The sequence below is a fragment of the Echinops telfairi genome, unplaced genomic scaffold (genome assembly GCF_000313985.2).
Source record: "Echinops telfairi isolate 266 unplaced genomic scaffold, ASM31398v2 ScPeMD7_7458;HRSCAF=8496, whole genome shotgun sequence".
Taxonomy (NCBI): Eukaryota; Metazoa; Chordata; class Mammalia; order Afrosoricida; family Tenrecidae; genus Echinops; species Echinops telfairi.
Genome location: NW_022111358.1, coordinates 32,642,251 through 32,651,410, shown reverse-complemented (window position 1 = coordinate 32,651,410; position 9,160 = coordinate 32,642,251). Strand labels below are relative to the sequence as shown.

Genomic DNA, 9,160 nt, shown 5'->3' with positions numbered 1-9,160 from the left:
GCGGGGAATAATAAACGTTCTGGAATTAGATCGCAATGATGGTCGCCTAGCTTTCTGAATATCAGGACAACTGTACTAGGAGAGCTTTTATGGAATGAGTCACATAGGAAGTTTTAAAAAACAGAAGCTGCTGCCTGTGCCCACTCTCTCGACTACCTTTGATCTTAGCCCTCCATTCCCCAGGCCGCCTCCTCAGGGCCTCTGGGTGCAGGGAGAAGCACCCCTCGTCCTGTCACTGGTGGGGGGTGTCTGGGGAAGAGCCGGCCTGGACACAGAGAGCTGTGTTTTGCACCCACCCATCTTGAGGCCTCTGTGCCAGCCTCACCCTTTGACTCAAGGGAACAGTACCTCTTGGGTAAGGCTTGGTCCCCACTGGCCAAATGGAGGGGGAGCTGAAGTGATGCTGTGGGCAGCGTGGTGGGGGAGGGGGGGCTCTGCCAGGGGACAGAAGACTGGCAAGCCCTAGCTCCCCCACTTCTTAGCTGTGAGTTGACACGATATTTAGATCATTCTAGGCTGCTTCCTTCAGGAGCCCCCAGTGGTGCTGTGGTTAAGCGCTCAGCTGCTGACGGAAAGGTCAGTGCTGGGAACCTGCCCAGTGGCTCTGAGGAAGAAAAGCCTGGAAAACTGACCTCATCAAGATTAGAAACAAACAAACAAAAAGCTCAAAACATACCAACGTCCCCGCTCAATTCGTGGTTTTAAAAAATTGTAATTAAAACAAAACCAAAACCACTAAGGCCCATTGGCCATTGAATCTATTCTGACTCATGAGGTGTTTTGGAGATTGTAAATCTTTTAGGCAACAGACAGCCTCATCTTTCTCCTGAGGAGCAGCTGGTGGGTTTGAACTGTGGATTTTGTGGTTAGAGGCCAATGCCTAACCCTCAGCTCCACCAGAACTCCTTCCATAAAGACTGCAGCCTAGAAAATTCTATGGGGGAAGGTTTACGGTGTCACATGAGATGGATATGAATCTAAAATCAAGTCAATAGCACCCAGTTCCAACATTTACTCAAATAATTGGAGATAGCTAATAGCCAATAAGCATCGTGGCAAGAAGTGGCAAAATCCTGGCCAGACAGTATGACTGGGGACTGAAAGCGGTCCTGCAGCTAAGGAGGCTCTCTTCCTTGGCATTTCATGCTGCCTGGTCCACCTCCAGGTCTCTTTTGCTTTTTGTTCTGAACCCACAGATGAACGGGAAAGATGAGAAATCACATTTTCCAAGTAAGCCCCACATCAAAATCCATAGCCCAAATGTCTTTTCGCTCTTCCTTTCTTTTCTGCTCTAGACTTTAAGAAAGTCTGAACTATTCGCTTGGCAGACGGTTGGAATTGGGAGGGCTTTGTCCAGCACGGACGGAGTTAGATGGGATGCCCACGTGATGTTGGACAGCTCGGCCGGCCACAGTGGGAAGTGCCTTCCTCCTGCCACCCCTCTGTGTGCTGTCCGGGAGGAAGTCTGTTTGGCTCAGAGGGGGCTGGATACCACTCCAGTGTCCCTTCCCGACAAAGGGAGAAGGTCACGTGGCCGGGGGCTTTGGGGCCCTCGTACCTGCCTAGAATGAAATTGCATTGTTGGAAGTCATAGCGATCAAAGTTTCCTTTCACTGATGTAATTCCGAACAGAGAGAGTAAATACATTTAAAGATGGGGTTGAAGGAAATAGCGGGCCAGGCTGCCAATGGAAATGCCTTCAGGGGGCACAGAAACACCCAGAGACTGGACCACACAGGGGTGCAGGGACCACAAGACTGAGGGCTTGCTGTCGGTGGAGCCCTATGAATGCCAGCGCCAGCAGAGTGGCCAGGGCACTTCCCTGGTGGCCCGCACCTGCTGGTTGGCAGGGCCCCTGGGGGAGACTGGGCTGGGGCTGACAGGGCGTCGAAGGTGCATCCACAAGCCACAAACCGTGGTTCACTCAGCAGCATCCCTGCCTCAGGTAACAGATACAGAGTTTGGGGTCCCCCATCTAGCCTTAGAGGTGTAGTGGTTACAAGTTGGGCCGCTAACCACAAGGTCAGTAGTTCAAAACCACCAGCCAATCCGTGGGAGAAAGAGTTTCAGTCTGGGCAACTCACAGGGGCAGTTCTACGATGTCCTATAGGTTCACTACAGGTCGGCATAAACTCAACGGCAGTGCGATTTTTGAGTAATCCAGCCTTATGAATGGCAAAGTGGCCCAGTACCAGGCCTCTGTGACCTGGATCCTTATGCGTTGGGCGGATAGGGAGGGAGGGAGAGGGTTTAGCGGCTTCCTGGCAGTCCCAAGGGGCAGGGCAGGACCTCGAACCTCCTTCAGTCCAGACCTCGAGGCTTTCTGCGTGGGGGTGAGGGGCCGGCTCACAGTCAGACACCTCTGGGACACTATGCTGAGGCAGGCCAATCAGGGACCCCTAGATGTGCTGGTGTCTCTAGTGGGAAGGAACCAGAGGACCGGGGACAGGCAAACAGGGGTCCAGCCCTGCTGTTTCGTTTTCCCTGGCTGGCTCTGTGTCCCTGGATGAGACCCTCTGAGGTCCATTGACCACAGAGACTCAGGAGGAGGCCTTCTGGTCCTGCTCTCACTGATGGGGTGGCCTGTGATCCCCAACGCTCACCCCCCCCACCCTTTGTGCCCTGATCCCTTCCATCCAGAGCAGTCAGGGACTGGGGCTGGTCCTGCTAGGTTCAGGCCTGTTCTTGTCCAGCTCCAAGGCCCTCACAGCAGGACTGGGCAGTGCCCAGGGACACCGTTGGCAGGGTAGGCACCGAGGAAAGGAGGGAGAGAAGGCAGAGGTGCCCGGGCAGGGTAGGGGTGTCTCTGTGGCTGCCCTTCTGTGCTCCATGCCAACTTGAGTCTAAGCCTGAGTTCCAAACACAAAGCCTTCCCTCTGGGGGCTCGATCTCTGGGAGCCCCCACCTCCAGGGCCGGCGGAGCTGCCCGGAGGAAACTGGCCCCCAAGGGCCTGGCTGTTGTCTGTGAAGGAGGGAAGTTTTAATGATAGACAACGCAAGACGACGCTGAGGGGGAAGGAGACAGGGAGGGGGAGGGGAGGAGTGGGGTGGGGGGGCAGAGAAAGAAAGAACTCCTGCCAGGCCTGTTGCCAGGAGACGGCTAGGCGGCCAGAACCAGTCTTGCTCTTTTCACAGTTGCCTTTAAGCACCGAGAGAAAGCCCTGGGCCCGGCCGTAAAGGGGGACGTGTGTCGCTGGCTGTGTAAGGCTAGCCTCTGCAGTTAGGGGAGCCCCTGCCCCCTGCCCCTGCAGCTCCCCATAGAGATCCCTTCTCGCCCCAGCCCTGGGGGTTGTGGATGAACGGGGGTGGGGCTGGGTCACTGCGCAGAGGGACTTGGGGAATTCAGTGGCCCTGGCCACTGAGGTGAAATCCACTAGCTGGGCAGAGGCTGGGGGCAGGGAGGCTGGTGGACACCCCTACCCCCCACGGCATCACGATGAAAGAGAGGTTCTGGTGGGGCTCTGGGGAACCCTGAGAGTGTCTAGGGGTCTGGGAATCCTCAACCTGGCTGGGCTGGGTGCCGATGGGGCCCTAACATCATTCTGGACCCCCGCCCTCATCACCAGTCCCACATGGGGCCGGGCAACCCTAGGCTGTGCCTGGACGCTCAGGGGTCCTTGGAGCAGAGGGGGATGGAGTCCTTCCCAGAGGAGCCATGGGCACAGCACACAGTGGCTCCTGACATCCAGTCGATGGAGGGAGAGGTTGGTGACAAAACAAGAGCTTCACTGCCTGCTGTCTCTGACCGTGAGCTGCCAAGTGGGGTCTCAGTCAGTGTGAGCCAGCCGCTGCCTTAACCTGGCCTTTCAGCCAAGGCAACCAGCTGGGATTCCTGTTGCTTCACCCATCAGTCAACTTCCAGAAGGAGCCCCTGCTTGGGATCGATCATCGTTGTCTGGCACCACGCCAGCCAGGCCAGAGCTGGTCCTACAAGCGTGACTGTGTCCCCTGAGCAGCCGCAGCAGCCGCCCGTCAGGCAGGTTGAGCAAGAGTGGGCAGCAAACCCAATCCTATGTCCAGCTGCTCACCTAGCTTTTGATCCCCCTGAGCTCTGAGTAGCAGGCAGCCCAGCTCCCCTGGCTACCCCTGGTGGGGGTGCCCTCAGAGCCCCTGGAGCAAAATGAGGGGTGTGTGTGTGAAAAAACCCAGAGAGCCCAATGCTAGACAGAATCAAAGACTGACTGTGCCTTCCACTACCTCTCTGCCCCTGTGTCCTCATGCCCGGAGGAGGCTTTCCTGCACATCTGGAGAGCGGGGTGTCCCAAGGAGCAGGCCAAGGCTGCTCCCCAGCAACTGTGGGGCCTCCTCTCGGGGAGGTTTCTTCCCCTCCTAGTCCCTCTGCTTCTTGTTCCTGCTCAAGTTCATTTGTCACGTTCTCTTTGTCTCAGCCCTGGGCCAGGCGAGCTCCCAGAAGGAATCTCCACGAGGCGATAACCAAAGGCAGACCTGCTCTCTGGCTTCTAAATCCCCAGGACGCCAGATAGGCCAAGTGGTGTCCTGGGCAGAGCGTGGTGCCTGTGGGAACGCAGGCTGGCAGGGGAGTGAGGGCACAGTAGGAGGTGTGTTTGGGTGAGAGAAGAAGCCCTGGAGAAAGTTCTGCTGGGACGCTCAGGTAGGCGGAGCTGTCCGGTCGGAAGGCTGAGCGCCTATAACAGACAAGCCCCACCGCCATGGACTTTGGATTAAGAAAAAGATCCAGGGCTCAAAGAAGCAGTCACTCGTGGTGGGTCGTATTTAGTCACTCTTGCCCAGGTCTGCCTCCCTGCACGCCACTCTTCCACCAGGCCCCCTCGCCCACCCAGGGAAACCTGGTTTTAAACACCACCACCAACTCAGCACCCCTGTGATTCCCTGAGCCTTTACCCGCTCCTCTCAGTTTCCTCCCTGCCCACACCCTCCTCTCGTTTGCGACAGACGTATGAGGGGAAGACTTGTGGGGACAAGATTCTCCAGAAGGCCACTGGACTCCAGAAGTATTCCCCCAAATGATGAGCTTACCTGTCAGCACCCCCACAAACCCTGGCAACACCAACCCCCTGAGGCCGGGCTGGAGGTGCTCGCTCTCTTTAGAGTTCATTTCTTGGGCCCGCACCCACCTCCCCTCCAGGCCTCCCCTGGCTGGCAGGCCCTCATCAGTGTACTGGTTTCTGACAGAGGGGCTCAGCCCTCAGTCTCTGAGATTTGCCCCCAAGGCCCAGGGCTGGTGGTCAGGTGGGCCAAAGGGGCGAATGGGCAGTAGAGGAGGGGCATAGGGTATCTCAGGTGCAATGGAAGGAAAGGCTCAGCCAGGCTGGAAGGACCCCGTCACCATCACTCTCTGTCACCCTCGGTCACTCTTGTCATCCTCCTCCGTGACTCTGGCCCAGTCCCCGTGGCTACTGGTTGGTGTCCTTTCCCTGGGCCATAGCCCCTTCCAGAAAGAGACCTGGGAGAGAGGCTGTGGGAAGATAGGACTCTTCTTTCCGGGACAGGCGCTTCCTTATGGGGGTCCTCAGAGCCAATCCCATTTTTGGAGCCCCTGGGAATCCCAAAGGACTTGCCAACAGCCTGTAAGGATGGTTAAGGTCACAGCGACACCTGCTGGGATAACCAGGAATGGCAGCTGGAGAGATACAATGTGGGTGCGTGGGGTGGGGCTGGGGGAGGAATTGGATAACACCTCTACCCAGATCTTCAAACTCCCCTCATCGGCTGGCCCCTCCTCCTCTTTCCAGGACAGACAAGGGGGTGCAGAGGAAAGAGGACCATGGGAACTCCACTTAGGGTTCCAGGCCAGCCAGTGCCCCCAGCATTCCTTGGCACCAGTGTTGGTCGGACCTTCATTCACAACCTACTCTGATTTCCAGAGACTCCTCTTCTTCCTCATGTACCCAGAAGGACATTTGTTCTAGAGGGTTCTTTGCATGTCTATGCAAGAATGCGATTTCAAAGACAAGACAAGGTACACCTTCTGCAGATGAGCTTGGCGTTGGATCGCACTGGGGAAAAAACGAAGAGAATGTCACGCTGCTACTGTCAGTGGTTAGAAAACAGCTCTGGGCCTCCCGTGATGTCAGTTACAGACAATAAACGAAGATGGATAAATAAGGTCAGGCAACGTATCAGCACAATGGGTTGGCTCAGACTCGCAGCGCCCTCTGTACACCGGGATGGGACACCGCCCCTGCCCAGGGCTGCGCCATCCTCACCATTGTGACGTTCGGACTTGTCGGTGGGGGCAGCCACTGTGCCGATCCCCCTCCTCGAGGCTCTGCCTCTGTTGTGCTACCCCCCTGCTTTCCCTCGCGTGACGGCCTTTCCTCGGAAGAGAACTTTGCTGATGGCGTCCACGTCAGTGAGGGGAAGTCTTGCCACCCTGCGTTCTCAGGAGCATTCCGAGAGGCTGTTGTGAGGGACCGCTGAAGGGGTTCTGATTCCTGGCAACCCTCTGGATCACAGGATGACACACTGCCCCGTCCTGTGCATCCTCCCAATCGTCGCATGTTTGAGCCCATTGCTGCCGCCACTGTGTCACCCATCTCCTTGACGGCCTTCCTCTGGGGTGCTGACCGTCTATTTGAGCAAGCGTGTCCTTTTTCAGGGAGTGGTCCCTTCCGGTAAAACGTTCAAAGTCCATGAGATCAAATCCCGCCATCCTCAATTTTAAGGAGAACTCTGCGGAGCCTTCTTCCAAGACAGATCTGTTTGTTTGGTTTTGGCAGCGCACAGCATCTTCAATATTCTTCACCAGCACCACTCTTCAAATGTGATATATAGTTAGTTTATTGTGCCAACCTGGCTGATAAACACATCTGGGGTTAATTGAAGAGCGGAGGGCTAAATGGCTCCATGAGCACGACCTTTCTAGTTCTCGGGTCTCTTGCTTTCTGATGGTCAGACCAGGGTGGCAGCTGCCTTAGCCAGTTCCTTGCTGGTTCAGCTGGCAAGGCTCACTTCCTGCAAGACGTCCCAGAAGAGGAGCCACATGGACCTACCCCGATGCAGCCCTGGATGCTGGAGCAGCCATGGGGAGACCCCTGCCAATGCTGAGCTGCTTACACATTCACTGATTCGGCTTTCCTCCTGCAGTCGGCATCGTAGTGTGTGTTTTGTGAGATGGAGGAGGACTTTGTGGATTGGTGTTGGACATATGGGTTAATGTTGGACTTGTGGGCTTGGGCAGCACTGGGTTGGGATGTTTACTTGATGCACACTTAACCTTTATATGAAACTCTCTCTTATACCTGAGTTTCTGTGGATTTGTTTCTTTAAAGTACCCAGACTAATACAAAATGCATCAAGTCTTCCCGATTCAACGTCTGACTTCTTTCACATGCATAGGAAGTGATTGGAAACATCATGGCTTGGGTCAGGTCCCTCTTAGTCTTCAACATGATATCCTTTCTCGTCAACACTCTTTAAAGGTCTTGTCAGCAAATTTGCCTGATGCGCTATGCCATTTGATTTCTTGACTGCTGCTCCCATAAGCATTAACTGTGGATCGAAGCAAAATGAAATCCTTGGCGACTTGTCTTTTCTGTGTCTCGTCGTGGTGTTGTCTATTGGTCCAGTTAGGAGGATTTGGGTTTGCTTTAACTTGAATTGTAATCCATACTGTGCTCATTTTGGCAGCACATATACTAAAATTGGAACGATACAAAGAAGATTAGCATGGCCCCTGAGCAAGGATGACCGGCAAATTTGCGAAGCTTTGCATATTTTTAGAAAAAATAAAAAAGAATTTTAATCCATACTGAAGGCGGTGGTCCTTGATCTTCATTAGCTAGCACTTCAGGGCCTCCTGGCATTCAGCAAGCAAGGTTGCATCATCTGCATAGTGAAGGATGTTAAATAAGCCTCCCTCCTATCCATCCTGCCACTGCATTCTTCTTCATATGGTCCAGTGCCTTGGATTATTTGCTCAGCAGACAGATTGAGTACATATGGTGAAGGGACACAACCGTGACACGCACCCATCTCCTGATTTTAAACCTGACAGGTTTTTTTTAGTGGCTTAGAGGCCCTGTGGGTGGACAGCTTTTCCCAGGTGCTCATCACACCTTCTCTGAGACCTCCCCCCAAGGGAGGGGACTGGTCCTGATGCCAGAGTTCCAGTCCCCTGTGCTGAGAGGTCAGAGGATCTGTCCCCAGCCCATCTCCACTTCTCCCACTAACCATCCACAGGGCAACAGGGCAAACGCCTTCACTCTTCCACTGGCCCTCTGGGGTCAGGGTGGTGGGCGGGGGCAAGATGTCTGGCTGAAGGTGCCCGCTCTCTCCCTCCCAGCTGTGGCGGGAACTGACAATGGCTTGGGGTGGGGCTGTGAGGAGGTGGGCGAACAAGAGCCCAGGAGGTGAAGGGAGGGCAGCGGGCTGGACCAGGAGGAAGGGAAGAGGAAGAACAGGACTGGGTGTGTTTTCTCCCGTCTTTCACTCTCACCATCACAGTTTGAGAAACGAGGAAAGCCTCTTTACCCGATGCCACCATCACCAGGTAGGGACACTGAGAATGTTCATCACAAAAAGTTCCTGAACCTTCAAACGGGCCCAAAGCCTGACTTTACAAAACAGACCATTGGCCATGTAGAGGGCCGGGATCGGACATACGAAGAGACACACTGGTGACGCAGCAAGTGAAGCACTGGACTTCCCAGCCCGCCACTGCACAGGAGAAAGGTGAGGCTCTGCTCCCCTAAAGAAAGCCCTATGAAACGGTTTTAGGCTCACTGTGAGCCCCAAGCCACGCAAAGGCACACCGTGTGTCCAGCTTGAGAAGCCGCCTGGTGGCGTAGTGGTCAAGCAGCCTCACTCTCCCTATGTCTTAGCGTCTGGGGGACACCAGCAGGAGCACCCTGGGTGCCCAGGACTAGAGGCGCACTCCTGGGCGCCGTGCAGCAGGCCGAAGAAAAGTCAGTCAACGCATGGCTTTTATTCATCAGCGAGTGAGACGTTGCTAGGCTCCCGCCACGCCACTGCGCTCTGGGGCTGGCTGGGTGGGTGCAGGGAACAACCCAAACAAGGAGGAGACCCCTCCTTGATTCCCCCAAACAGACACAGCCAGGCCCCCCAAATTAAACACCTGGAGGGAATAGGGTTTGGGGAGAAGGGTGAGTGTGGGAGGGGTCCTTGAGGAGGTGGGGGTGAGGGGCGGGTAGGGATTGGAGGGGACGGTGCGGCTGGG

At 55.4% G+C, this 9,160-nt stretch overlaps 1 protein-coding gene and 1 non-coding gene across 2 annotated transcripts in view; both read left to right on the top strand.

The window, feature by feature from the left end:
- WNT9B (Wnt family member 9B) overlaps nucleotides 1-9,160 on the top strand; it is a 45,226-nt gene that overhangs the window by 7,334 nt on the left and 28,732 nt on the right. The gene's annotated exons all lie outside the window — the stretch shown is intronic.
- LOC115873019 lies at nucleotides 7,596-7,702 on the top strand. Its single transcript, XR_004048195.1, has one exon. It is a non-coding gene; the product is annotated as a U6 spliceosomal RNA (small nuclear RNA).